Raw genomic sequence first — 14,992 nt, 5'->3', positions numbered from 1 at the left:
GTATATCGCCAGGTAGGTTTCGATGTCGTCTGCAGGGGGTCATCTTAGGCATTGCGGCACGGACTGCTATCCGGGCATTGTTGACGCCCGGGATTGCTCCTGCTGTCTGCAAAGCCATCACGTGTTGTAGCAGCAACTGGTTAGTCTCCTGCTGCTGCTTATTAGCCTCGCGTTGCTGTAACACCCCAGAGTTGTGTTACATGCCTCTACCCCGATACTATCTCCTAATAATGTCATCTGATGTAATTTATATTATATCCTCCAGAAATGTGCATAAAACTGTGTTAAATGTAATGGTTCATGTAATTAGCCTGGTTACCAGCAGGTGGCAGCATCATTGGCAGAGATAGTCTTAATGTTATGGTACTTCAGAGTGGAACATTCCTGTTCTATTCTGCCCCCCTTCTGGAGAGAGGTGAGCGAGTCCTTCTTCCTGCAGCAAGGGAGGGAATAAACAGTTAGAGCCAGATATAGTTTACCCCCTGTTGGGGAAAGGAGGGTTTTGAGTAGTACTCCCTCCATAGGGAAGAAAGTAGGGGCACGTCTCTGCAAGAGACCTGGCCATATACCCAGTCTGAGCACCTTTAGCTCTGCTGGATGAAGAAGCAGAAACTACAGACATTCTCCAGAGTTCCAGGAAGAAAGCATCCCCTGAGAATCCATCTGTGAGATAAGTCCAGAGACCTAGGAGAAGCCTATTCCTCCTCAGCTAGTCTGTCCCCACACAGCAGAAGGTACCAGATAAGTGCAGAAGCAAATCCTGCCACAGTTACAGAGCTACCAAGCAGACGTTTATCCTGCAAGCTCCACATTTAATGCAGAAGTACTCATTCCTGCCAATCATTGCCAAAACCTGCTGGGACCAAGAGACCAAGGCTGTATACCGCTTGGATGAAAGTTATTTCAAGTAAAGCAACGTTTGAACTTCATCTTAAGGTCTGGACATCATTTATTCTGCAAAGTTCCTCTATTACTCCTACTATCACTACACTCAAATTTATTGCAAGTGAGCCAGGAGTCCGGCCGTACCCAGGTAGGAGGCACCGTGACACAACTACCACAACACTACAGAGACATTATCGGCCATTACCCCACTCTGGCATTCCTAACCTGGGACGTGTGGGCCCTGGGGTAGTACACTGCGCATGCTGCAATTAGCGTCACAACAAATACAGAATATCATCCACCCGAACCTGCCCACTGAATTGCTGCATGTTTGTCTCCCGCTGCTGCAGATTAGCCTCCATGTTGTCGTGGGGCACTGGTTGTAATACAGCTGGTTTAATGTACGACATACAACCGTGCCTGAAAAATGCAAAAAACAAAAATATCAGCGTTCACGCCAGCCTCACTGCTGTTGCCCACATCCCCCACCAATTGTGGGGTTTCGCTCTGGTAGACAGGGTAAGCGGGCGCAGTACAGAGGCAAAATGCAAGTTCTTAACTCAAAACGTCAGTGTTCATTCACACTTGAGGCAATTGCACAAAACAGCAGTAACTTTGCAGTCTTGGTGTTAATTCACACACAATGGAAAGTTCATATAACACAAGTCACCTTGCTGGCAGTTCTGCCTCCAGAATTGCCAATGATGCCTTCCGCACTGAGGATAAACGTGCAGAGGTATAATGTCACACCCCAAATAGTATATCGAAACACCATGTGAGCTGGGTATAATTAAAAAGTTACTTTTACGGTGGTATTCTTAAAATAAAGTATAAATAAACCACATTGCTGTGAGAAAATGCACAAATAAGTGAAAACGCCACCTACTCATTCCGCAGTGAAAAATGGAAAAGAACAAGGGTGGATCTTACCACATTCAGTGGAGGGATCTACACCAGGTGGCGTGGACGTCCTAATGTTTGATGGCACTCTTGTAAACAGTCTCCTATTATGCCCTGAAAGTAAAGCCCTACCTAAGAGGAGGGTCAGGGGCTATAAAGGTCACCTGCCTAACAGACACAGAGCACCCGGCCCGATAGGGGCGACCCCATACGGAACCTGTCCTAACCCCTATATAAACCCTAATTACAAAGCCCTACATGCCATGTTTCGTTCCAAATAGCCGGAACTCATCAGGGGACTCAATGAACTGAAGGGAATACTGAGGAAAAATGAAAGGGAAACACAAAATATAATTGATGTTGAGACTATTGGCCCATGTGGAAAACGACCCCGGACAGCCCTTCCAAATTACAAATATGTCATCAATAAAGCGTGCCCACATTTGGACCCGCTGAAGTTCAGATGTCATTTCATCCTTGAAGACCAGGGTATTCTCCCACCAGCCCAGGAACAAATTTGCATACGATGGGGCACAGGGGCTCCCCATCGCCATGCCCCTGAGCTAGTGGTAGAACCGGCTATTAAATAGAAAGTAATTTCTCCTCAAGGAGAACTCAAGCAGTTTAAGGACCAGATGGTTGTGGGCAAAGAATTGACGCCCCCGTGTAAATAAAAAGTGTGCCACTGCATGTAGGCCCATTCGTGTGCAATTGACGAGTAGAGGGCCTCAACATCCACACTCCCCAATATACAACCTTCTTCCAGTTGGATGCCTTCCAGTTGTTTTAGAAGGTCACCAGTATCCCTTAGATGTGAAGGAAGCGATGACACAAAGGGTGCTAGAATTTGGTCAATATATATGCCCACATTTTGGCTAAAGCTGTGAACAACTGAAACAATTGGGCACCATTCTAGAAACTACACCCCTCAAGGTATTCAAAACTGATTTTACAAACATTATTAACCCTTTAGGTGTTCCTCAAAAGTTGATGGCAAATGGAGATGAAATTTCAGAATTTAAATTTTTTGCCAAATTTCCCATTTTAATCCATTGTTTCCACTAACAAAGCAAGGGTTAACAGCCAAACAAAACTCTATATTTATTGCCCTGACTCTGCGGTTTACAGAAACACCCGATATGTGGTCGCACACCACTGTACGGCCCCACATCAGGGCGTAGAGGGAAAGGAACGCTGTGTGGTTTTTAGAAGGCAGATTTCGCTGGACTGGTTTATTTATACCATGTCCCATTTGAAGCCCCCTGATGCCCCCCTAGAGTAGAAACTCCAAAAACGTGACCCCATTTTGGAAACTACGGGATAAGGTGGCAGTTTTTTTGGTACTATTTTAGGGTACATATGATTTTTGGTTGCTCTATATTAACCCTTTTTGTGAAGCAAAGTTACAAAAAATAGAAATTCTGAAATTTCATTTCCATTTGCCATTGACTCTTGTGGAACACTTAAAGGGTTAACAAAGTTTGTAAAATCAGTTTTGAATACCCTGAGAGGTGTAGTTTCTTAAATGGGGTCACTTTTTGGAGTTTCTACTGTAGGGGTGCATCGGGGGGGCTTCAAATGGGACATGGTGTCAAAAAACAAGTCCAGCAAAAACTGCCTTCCAAAATCCATATGGCATTCCTTTCCTTCTGCGCCCTGCTGTGTGCCCGTACAGAGGTTTACGACCACATATGGGGTGTTTCTATAAACTAAAGAATCAGGGCAATAAATATTGAGTTTTGTTTGGCTGTTAACCCTTGCTTTGTTACGGGAAAAAATGGATTAAAATGGAAAATTTGCCCAAAAATACCTGTTTTGGCACAGTTTTTATTTTTTATTATTTACAACCTTCATCTGACAGATTAGATCATGTGCTATTGTTATAGAGCAGGTTGTTATGGACGCAGGGATACCTAATATGTTTACTTTTTTAAATTTATTTAAGTTTTACACAATAATATCATTTTTAAAACCCAAAAAACTTTTTTTAGTGTCTCCATAGTCTGAGATCCATAGTTTTTTTTATTTTTTGGGCCATTGTCTCATGTAGGGGCTCATTTTTTGCAGGATGAGACAACGGTTTGAATGGTACTATTTTGGCGTACATACGACTTTTGTGATCACTTTTATTACCTTTTTTGGGAAGTAAGGTGGGCAAAATTTCTTTTTCATCATAGTTTTTCTTTTTTATGGCGTTCACCGTGCGGGGAATGTAACATGACCGCTTTATATATCGGGTCGTTACGGACGCGGTGATATATAACATGTGTAGGGAATTTTATTTTTTTAATTTTTAATCAGGGATAAATGTTTTTTTTTATTTTTACTTTTTTTCACTTTTTTAACATTTTTTTTTTACCCAGTCCCACTTGGTTCTTGAAGATCCAGTGGGTCTGATGTCTGCATAATACAGTACAGTACACTATATAGTGTACTGCACTGTATTTCACTCACACTTTGTCTGAACAGATCTCTGCCTTTAGCACAGATCTGTTCAGCACAATGGACAGCAGGACGCCTGAGAAGGCATCCTGCTGCCATGGGAACCTTCCCCATCTGCCACAACTGAACGGAAGGGGAGGGAGGAGGGCTCCCCCCTCTGTCACCCCATCCTGTCCGGCGGCTACAAAGGCACAGCAGTTCCCCTATGGGAGAGGGAGGGAGCTCCCTCCCTCTTCACCTCTGTCCCTGTGGACCGCGGCATGGAAGGGGTTAAAACGGCTAACATCTGCACAGATGTCTGCCATTTGAATCAGAGTGTCAGCAATGAGCTGACACTCTGATTCAACCGCTCGGCCATCCTGAGAATAAACGGGGGGCGGGCAGAAGATCGCGCACCCGCCCCCCACACTGCTGCCTGTGGTAAAGAATATGTTGGCAAAACAACAAGGGAATTAAGGAGGAGGATTGGCGAACATATTGGGGACGTGAAGAATGCAATGGACACCTCTGTCTCGCGCCATGTAAGAATGGAACATGGTGGGAAGACAGAATGCCTCTCCTTGGTGGGCATTGAAAAGATCAAACCAGGGGCGAGACGCGGAGATTGGGATAGGAGAATTCTCCAGTGTGAGGCTCAATGGATCTTCTATCTCAAGACCACTTACCCACTAGGTCTGAATTTCAGCAGCTTTATCTAAAATGTCAAATATGAGAAGAGTTGACTTCATTGCCCGTGCACCGAGTTTACTGGTTATGAGGTTTCCTGAGTGCATATGTGATGAGGGATATGTAATGATTATCTCTGATGTATTAGTACGCATAATCAGTAACAATAAATGTACTTCGTGCTCTTGCCCTTTCAAATCCCCTGTAATGCGATTCAGCTCAATGTACCAGCCATCATGTATCATTGATGGCATAGGTGGACTGCCTGTGTATCGCCCGGTGGCTAAGCTACGGGTGACGCGCACATACCGTTTCCACTCTACTTCCGGCAACCCGTAGATCACGTGATGCCTGCTTCCGGTGCTGTGGAACGCACGCTGTTGACGTGCGTTCCACCTGCGGACCACGAGTTCCACTTACGACAGCCAGGTAAGGGGGGCTGATGGGGGTTGGACTAGCCGGGTACCTAGCATATTTAAATGCGAGATGGAGCGCAATTCAGCGCTCTCCCAAATTACCACAACTTGCGGTGAGACGAAGGTGGATAGGGGACATTTCCCCACACTTCGGTACGGACGTTCGCCATTGAAAGTCCTTACAGTGAACACTACAAGGAACCTTCCTGTAAGTAGATACTTATACTGGTGATCAATCAGTCCTTTCTATGTGGAGTCTGTCATATAGGATTGTAAGTGACCAATGTTTTATGTATTTTGTGTTTCCCTTTCATTTTTCCTCAGTATTCCCTTCAGTTCATTGAGTCCCCTGATGAGTTCCGGCTATTTGGAACGAAACATGGCATGTAGGGCTTTGTAATTAGGGTTTATATAGGGATTAGGCCCCAATACAGGGACAGGTTCCGTATGGGGTCGCCCCTATCGGGCCGGGTGCTCTGTGTCTGTTAGGCAGGTGACCTTTATAGCCCCTGACCCTCCTCTTAGGTAGGGCTTTACTTTCAGGGCATAATAGGAGACTGTTTACAAGAGTGCCAGTCACAAGTGTCCTTCTGCCATCAAACATTAGGACGTCCACGCCACCTGGTGTAGATCCCTCCACTGAATGTGGTAAGATCCACCCTTGTTCTTTTCCATTTTTCACTGTGGAATGAGTAGGTGGCGTTTTCACTTATTTGTGCATTTTCTCACAGCAATGAGGTTTATTTATACTTTATTTTAAGAATACCTCCGTAAAAGTTATGTTTTAATTATACCCAGCTCACATGGTTTTTTAATAAACAGTTCTGCCTCCAGTAGTCCACAGCAGGCTTAAGGGGGCCTGTTTCCCCAGCGTGTGGCTCTCAGCCCTGCAACACGGCACAAAGCCTCAGATCCCATAAACAGAGGCATTTCTGCTGAGCCCATCTGCCTATTTAAGGACAGCCAGGTGCTGCCAAAACCCGGACCGACACTTAAACTCTGGTCCGGTATTTGACCTCACCTGGCTGGAAACTAGCCCAGCCTCGCATGCTGGGAGGAAAATACCTGCCTTGCCAGACACAACCCCTCACTGTGTCACAATATTGATATAATGTAAGCCCGCCTCCCACATAATTTCGTCTCTACTGCGCCCCTATCCAGTCACAAAATCGGAGCTACCTTTTAAATGACAGTGGTTAAATGAGGAACCCGTAATTGTCCGATGGTGCCCCTAACAGGACACATGGATTGGGATTGTCTTGAGTGTATGCCCCTTTTAAAATGAGCTGTTGCAAGGTATCATTTGGGGAATGATTAATTACTGTACTGCATATTTCTACCACTAGGTGGTGTATCTATGTCTAAATTAGCCTTGTGCTACTGCTTAACAGCACACCACATGGCCAGGCATGGTATTACAATTTAAAACCTATGCTTTTAATGGAAACCATCATAAGTATCAAAGTGACAATTTGGCACATGGAACATACTGTTCGGGTCTTGTGTGGTGTAAACTAGAAGTAAGTACCGTTGTAGCGGAAGGGCTTGTCTGACACACATTGACCGATTACTTCAGGAGTCCAACGTTGGATGTTCACTTTACTGAAGCTTTTGTCCGTGGGTCTCACGATGACTGTGTCCCTGGAGGCCACAGAGGGGTCCTCGTCAAAAAAGTTGAAAGATTGAAGAAAGAATTCCACCGCATTTCCCGGTGTGGATGTATTTGGGATGTCTTCAGCATGGGGGATGTGAAGGTATCCGACTGTCACCCAGGCAACAAGAACCTCAAAGAGAACATTGAGTAAAAATGTAGTATTTTTTCTCAGAAAATTGTGGGATAAGCAAAAGTAATTGGCCCATAATCTCTTCTACAATCACACGAAATTTCAGGGTTACAATTTTTTTTACAAAAGTTAACCCATGCAGGAAGAGAATGGACTGAGTGGATATTACTGACCAATATCTTTGTTTCGAATAAACTTCTCAAAATTGACTGCCGGCTCCCATGGATTGTTTTGGTTGTACAAGCTACTGCTGCTCGTTTCATGGTCACTGTGACGGGTCACTGCCAGACTGTACCTGAAGACAAATAGGGTCGTCTGTTATCTGTATCAACCAACCTAACTATACTACTCCCATGGATGGACTGGACCTTGGATCATTGGTTGAGATGGAGAGCTTGCAAAATGTGATGTCTACTCAGAACATCTGAAATGGTTTCAATGATGTGGGACATACTGATAATCTACCTTCTGTTTACTACAATGATACTGCCAGTAATAATAAATCCAATAAGTTATTCAGATAGATATTAGAATATTTTAGGGTTATGGTTTCGTCAGAGGTGGACACAATATAACTGAGGGGCCCTGTGCAAAAACAACATGTGCACCCACATTCACCAGCACACCTGCAACTTACATCTCGTATTATAACACCTCTCCGGTAGACTAGGGTAGTCAGGTGTTAATAGTAACATCCATTGGTATCTGGGACAGAATAAAGGGATTATGGATACATGCCTGGTGGTGAAAGGATGAATAACAGCCTGGTGGTCTAGGGCAGTGATTAGGGCAGGGATTAGCATTACTACCATGAGGGGGCTAAGAGAGCATCCATACTTTTTAGGGGGACACTAAGATGGCATAGTTACTGCAATGGTGCACTGAGGAGACATAACTGTGTGAGGGGACAGAGTGTGCCACTCAAAGAGGGCACTTTGAAAATTTGTGGGGCCCAATTACTGTGTATTGCACAAAGGAGGGCTCCATTGTGTGGTCATAAAGTAGACTGGATAACATGGGGGGGGGGGTTTAAAGGTGTGGCTTAACGTAAAAACGTTTGCAGGATTTGGCCCTCATATGGTATGGTCTAGGGCACTGAAGGAGATTATAATAGCACCACTGGTGGTCCAGGGTAGTTAGGGGGGTTGTTCAGAAACAGCGCCACATCTGTCTTCTATCTGGTATTACGACTCAGATCACATTTCCCTACCCCTATATACAGTATGACATTCATGTTACTATTGAGGTCCATTGTCCTGTTGCATTGTACTCCAAGGATGCCATCTTATCACTGCCTTACCATTCATCCATTTCCAAAAAAGACTGAAAAGACATCCAAGCTCCCATTATCCAAGGTCCTCTGCTAACACAAAATCAGCTATACTTAAACCCTTCAATAGCATACTAACTGGTGTGGCTGACATTACCTGGACCATGAGAGTCCCTTCTCCTCTGCCCACTTCCAAAGCAGTACACTATGAGCATGGGAGTTATACTGGATCCTGTAGCTCTTCTGATGTCCCCACTTGTTCCAGAACAGGTCAGAAGCACAGAGGTTAAGAAATGATAAGCTCAGAGTCCTGTCTACAAATGCTCGCAGTTTAGGTAAAAAAATCAATGAACTTGGGTCAATAATGGCATCTGAGAATGTAGATTTAGTGGCTGTTACGGAGACATGGTTTAATGAAAGAAATGACTGGGACATAACCATACCAGGGTACTCTTTATACAGAAGACACAGAGAAGGCAAGAAAGGAGGAGGAGTGGCCCTGTATGTGAAAGATAGCATTAAATCTAACCTAATACAAGTTGGTGAGGCCAACATAGAGTCAGTTTGGGTTACGTTGCAGTTTGCTAACCATGCAGTAACTCGTGTAGGTGTGATATATAGACCACCTGGTCAAGTTAAAGAACTAGATGATCTACTAGTTGAAGAAATAGCTAAAATGACAATGAAAGGAGAAGTTATCATTATGGGAGATTTCAATCTTCCAGATATAAACTGGAAAACCAAAATAGCAAGTTCTACCAGGAGTACAGATATTCTAAATTCCCTACTGGGGTTATCTCTACAACAAGTGGTTGAGGAGCCAACCCGGAGGGAGGCCATTTTGGATTTGGTATTCACAAATGGGGATTCGGTATATGATGTCATTGTAGGCGAAACCTTGGGATCTAGTGATCACCAGTCAGTGTGGTTTAATATAAGAACTGTGAAAGAGTCCCACCACACAAAAACGAAAGTTTTAGATTTTAGAAAAACAGACTTTTCAAAAATGAAATTAGTCATAAATGAGTCCTTATCAGACTGGAACGGATTACATGGAGTCCAGGAGAAATGGGACTACTTAAAAGGTGCATTATTGAAGGCAACAGAAAATTGCATTAGACTTGTCAGTAAAAGCAAAAAAAGGAAGAGACCACTGTGGTACTCAGCAGAAGTGGCCCAAATCATTAAAAATAAAAAGCTAGCATTTTGTAATTATAAAAAAAAACAGAGCAATGAAGATAAGGAAATCTACAAGATTAGGCAGAAAGAGGCCAAGCAAGTTATAAGAACTTCTAAAGCGCAGGCAGAAGAAAAACTAGCTCAGTCTATGAAAAAAGGGGATAAGACATTCTTCAGATATATAAATGAAAAAAGGAAATTAAAACAAGGAATAACTAAATTAAAAACAAAGGACGGAAGGTATGTAGAAGAAAATAAAGGGCTAGCCGACTGCCTTAATGAATACTTCTGTTCAGTTTTTACAAAAGAAAAAGAAGGAGAAGAACCTCCACTAGAAAGGATGACTAATAAATCGTTTGATGCATGTATCTTTACAGAGGAAGATGTTCTAAGTTTGTTGTCTAAAGTGAAGACAAATAAGTCACAGGGGCCTGATGAGATACACCCAAAATTATTAAAAGAGCTTAGTGGTGAGCTGGCAAAACCGTTAACAGATTTATTTAACCAATCATTAGTAACAGGAGTCGTCCCGGAAGATTGGAAATTGGCAAATGTCGTGCCCATTCACAAGAAAGGTAGTAGGGAGGAATCGAGCAACTATAGACCAGTGAGTCTACAGTGAATCCTATTAAAGGATAGGATTGTGGAACATCTAAAATCCCATGGATTGCAAGATAAAAAACAACATGGGTTTACTTCAGGGAGATCATGTCAAACAAATCTTATAGATTTTTTTGACTGGGTGACTAAAATAATAGATGGTGGAGGTGCAGTAGACATCGCATATCTAGATTTTAGTAAGGCTTTTGACACTGTCCCACATAGAAGACTTATCAATAAACTGCAGTCATTGAGCATGGACTCCCATATTGTTGAGTGGATTAGGCAGTGGCTGAGTGACAGACAACAGAGGGTTGTAGTCAATGGAGAACATTCAAAACAAGGTCATGTTACCAGTGGGGTTCCACAGGGATCTGTACTGGGACCAATTTTGTTTAATATCTTCATAAGTGACATTGCAAAAGGCCTCGATGGTAAGGTTTGTCTTTTTGCTGATGACACAAAGATATGTAACAGGGTTGATGTTCCTAGAGGGAAACGCCAAATGGAAAAGGATTTAGGAAAACTAGAAGAATGGTCAGAACTCTGGCAACTGAAATTTAATGTGGATAAGTGCAAGATAATGCACCTGAGGCGTAAAAACCCAAGGGCAGAATATAGAATATTTGACACAGTCCTGACCTCAGTATCTGAGGAAAGGGATTTAGGAGTAATTATTTCAGAAGACTTAAAGGTGGGAAGACAATGTAATAGGGCAGCACGAAATGCCAGCAGAATGCTTGGATGTATAGGGAGAGGTATAAGCAGTAGAAAGAGGGAGGTGCTCATGCCGCTCTACAGAGCAGTGGTGAGACCTCACTTGGAGTATTGTGCGCAGTACTGGAGGCCATATCTCCAGAAGGATATAGATACTCTAGAGAGAGTTCAGAGAAGAGCTACTAAACTAGTACATGGATTGCAGGATAAAACTTACCAGGAAAGGTTAAAGGACCTTAATATGTATAGCTTGGAAGAAAGAAGAGACAGAAGGGATATGATAGAAACTTTTAAATACATAAAGGGAATCAACTCGGTAAAGGAGGAGAGCATATTTAAAAGAAGAAAAACTACCACAAGAGGACACAGTTTTAAATTAGAGGGGCAAAGGTTTAAAAGTAATATAAGGAAGTATTACTTTACTGAGAGAGTAGTGGATGCATGGAATAGCCTTCCTGCAAAAGTGGTAGCTGCAAATACAGTGAAGGAGTTTAAGCATGCATGGGATAGGCATAAGGCTATCCTTCATATAAGATAGGGCCAGGGACTATTAATAGGATTCAGATATATTGGGCAGACTAGATGGGCCAAATGGTTCTTATCTGCCGACACATTCTATGTTTCTATGTTCTATGTTTGTTGGGGTTTTGGAACATCAAGTATAGGGGAGGAGGAGAGCCAAATCTGAAGGCTGCCTGTGCCTCACTAGTCCTTAGTGTCTTCTCCATACAGGACTGTACAATAAAATGGGCTGGACTCCATGGGTTTGAGATTTTCTCATACTTCAGGTTAATGGTCTCAAAGCTGTTTTCTCTTCTTGGAGGTGAAAGGACCCATTCTGTGAGTCATGGACTACTACAATATTGATAATAATCACTCATTAAAACAGCGAACTCATCTGAAACATCTAGATCCACCTTGTAGTGTATTAGTTGAGTGTGCGGGTTGCCCAACACATGGCTGTACACTTTACTACCATACTGTAATCCATCTGGTGTGAAAAAGGTGGCCTGAATGTAACCAGTGGCATGGACTTTCACTTCAATCACTCCATGGTAGAAAAGAAAGTCCCAGATATAATCATAGTTGTAAGCCATAAATGTCCTCACTACCAGGACTTGGTTCTGTACTCCAGCATAGAAGTTGTAGCCACCACTGTAGTCACTGTTGAAGTGACATTGTAAGGCCACTCCCATGGGTAGCTCGAAGATACACATCGCATTCTTGTGAACAACCGGCTTGTCTGTGTCATAAAAATTGTATATGTCCTTGTATGTGGCCACTTCTGGACAGTCAATACCTTTGGCCAACTCATGATTGACTGCTCCCATACCCCAACCAGAGTCAATAGTCTTAGACTGCATGGTGGAATGGGTGACACCACTGTAAAAAGCGATGGCCTCTTGGATGCTCACCTCATAGGGTATCTGTTTATCATTAAACTGTATATCAAAGATCTGTAAGCTTGTGGACGTACCAAAGCGATAAGCAAAGCTCCAACCAGCATATTCCACATAGTTACCCAAACTCTTGTAGCGCTTGCCTTGAGGTTCACATATTTTTGAGCCATGAATATCGGTCTTGGTCTTAACGTCCCTACGTGGTATGACGGTTGAGTAGAGGTCTTCCTCTCTATAATCTTAAAGTCGGACCTTGATCACTTCGTTTTTCTCATACTTCCTAACCAACTCTTCTACGCTGTCAAAGTATTGGCCGTTGTACCAGACCTTCTCTACTCTCCAGTCTTTTGGGTTGAGGGAGCGATGATTGAAAAGAAGCTCAAAACCAATAGGGTGGAGAAAGAACTCTTCCACGAAGCGTAGAAACATTAACCATGTTTTCCGGTCCCCAGGCTCCAAGCCACGTGGTGCAATGTCTGTGAGGCAGTTATTGGAGCAATTCAAGAAGGAAAACCCGGAGGTCTCCAGTAAAATAGGGTTAACGTTCATCATGTCCTCCTGTAACTTCAGGTAGATCTGTTCGTATTCACTGCCCGTTGTTGGCCTTGACTCAAACCTTATTGTCTTATTTCCCTTGACCAATGGCTTATAGTAAAACGGATGGGGTAGAGGACCCACAAGGTATTCTGTCACATTGGGATGTGGTTGGTCAGCAAAATAGATGATAACTTTGGCCTCACGTTCTGGTTTGGGACCATTTTTGTCCAAAAACTTAAGCACCTGGCTCTTCTTCGGCAAGTAAAGCTCTATCAGTTGTATCATATTTTTCCCAAATATTTCCTGTACGGAGCTCAAAATAAAATTCTCCTGTTCCATAAGAAATGTCCATACTAATTTTATCTCAGCAGGGGTTAGATCGGAGAAGATTGATGCCTTGTGACGCCCCCTGTAGCTTGGGTGAATGTTGGCAAAAGTAGAAGCGATCCATAGGGTGACCAGCCATGCTAAATAGTTCTTCCACATCGTTAAGGTTAATTTAACGGACTCTAGAAAGATAAACTTTCCATGAACAAATGATATTATATCCAAGGTTACAAATGATTTGTCGTGTTGAGTGGCATTACACGCTTGAGCAGCTTATAATGCGATGGAAAAATGAATGAAGCCAGGAAAGGAGGCAATATGGGGAATCAAAATATATTAGTAAGTGCCTTGTATTAACTTCCTCTACATAATAAATGCCTCCTGCTGAAGTGAGAGAACCCCTTTAAGTTCTATATCCAGGGGTAGGAAGTAAGTGGTGGCCTCCCTAATCCACCTTTCCCCCGCCACAACCTGGGGAAAACTGTAAAACAAAACAAAGAATGAAGAAAACTGCCTCTCTGGTTGCGCACTAGGTACATGCCCTCAAGTGCCTAGTTACAGTAACGCCCTGGAATGTTTTAGAGACTATCGGTACGTAAAGAATGGTGTGAATAGGAATTCTTGCCAAATTGCTTTTTTTGTGTGTATATCGCCTGAACTACAAGGGATCAGTCCGTAGAAGCTGCTTAGAAGTCATCAGATCCAAATAGTTTGAGATTGTGAAGAGGTAAATAATAATATTCCTGGTGGTCTAGGGTATTGAAGAAGTAAATAGAAATATTCCAAGTGGTCTAGGGTAGTGATGGGGTAAATAATAATTAACTGGTGGTCTGTGTAGTGAAGAGGTAAATAATAATATTCCTGGTGATCTAGGGTAGGAACGGGGCAAATAATATCCCTGGTGGCTCAGGTAGTGAAATGGCAAATGATAATATTCCTGGTGGTCTAGGATAGTGAAAGAATGAATAATAACATCCCTGGTGATCTACAACAGTAAAGGGGTTAAATCTCTTTATAGATGCCTACAGGACATCTTCATGGCGCTCCTCCATCTCTGGCTGTGGATTACACAGATGCACAGGTCCTACATCATCAGGGTATCTGTGACTGGCTGACTGATAGGATGCAGTGCCTGTAATCTACAGGGTGGGCCATTTATATGGATACACCTTAATAAAATGGGAATGGTTGGTGATATTAACTTCCTGTTTGTGGCACATTAGTATATGTGAGGGGGGAAACTTTTCAAGATGGGTGGTGACCATGGCGGCCATTTTGAAGTCGGCCATTTTGAATCCAACTTTAGTTTTTTCAATAGGAAGAGGGTCATGTGACACATCAAACTTATTGGGAATTTCACAAGAAAAACAATGGTGTGCTTGGTTTTAACGTAACTTTATTCTTTCATGAGTTATTTACAAGTTTCTGACCACTTATAAAATGTGTTCAATGTGCTGCCCATTGTGTTGGATTGTCAATGCAACCCTCTAGTATCCGTAGTTTCAGGTGTTGCACATCTCGTATCATCTGAAGGCAATCGTCTATGCTGTGAAGATACGAGATGTGCAGCACCTGAAACTACGGATACTGGAAGCCTGTGCTAGCATTTCTCCTGCGGTGTTGCTATCAGTGTGTGAAGAGTGGGAGAAGAGGGTTTCATTGACAATCCAACACAATGGGCAGCACATTGAACACATTTTATAAGTGGTCAGAAACTTGTAAATAACTCATGAAAGAATAAAGGTACGTTAAAACCAAGCACACATTGTTTTTCTTGTGAAATTCCCAATAAGTTTGATGTGTCACATGACCCTCTTCCTATTGAAAAAACAAAAGTTGGATTCAAAATGGCCAACTTCAAAATGACCA

General features: G+C 42.9%; 1 pseudogene; it reads right to left on the bottom strand.

Annotated features, from left to right (window-relative positions):
- Positions 1 to 6,823: 6,823 nt before the first annotated feature.
- On the bottom strand, positions 6,824 to 13,282 carry LOC121002627 (annotated as a pseudogene).
- Between the last annotated feature and the right edge of the window lie 1,710 nt (positions 13,283 to 14,992).

The sequence above is a fragment of the Bufo bufo genome, chromosome 5, assembly GCF_905171765.1.
Source record: "Bufo bufo chromosome 5, aBufBuf1.1, whole genome shotgun sequence".
Taxonomy (NCBI): Eukaryota; Metazoa; Chordata; class Amphibia; order Anura; family Bufonidae; genus Bufo; species Bufo bufo.
Note: the sequence above shows the minus strand (reverse complement) of the source record. Positions and strands in the feature narration are given on the sequence as shown.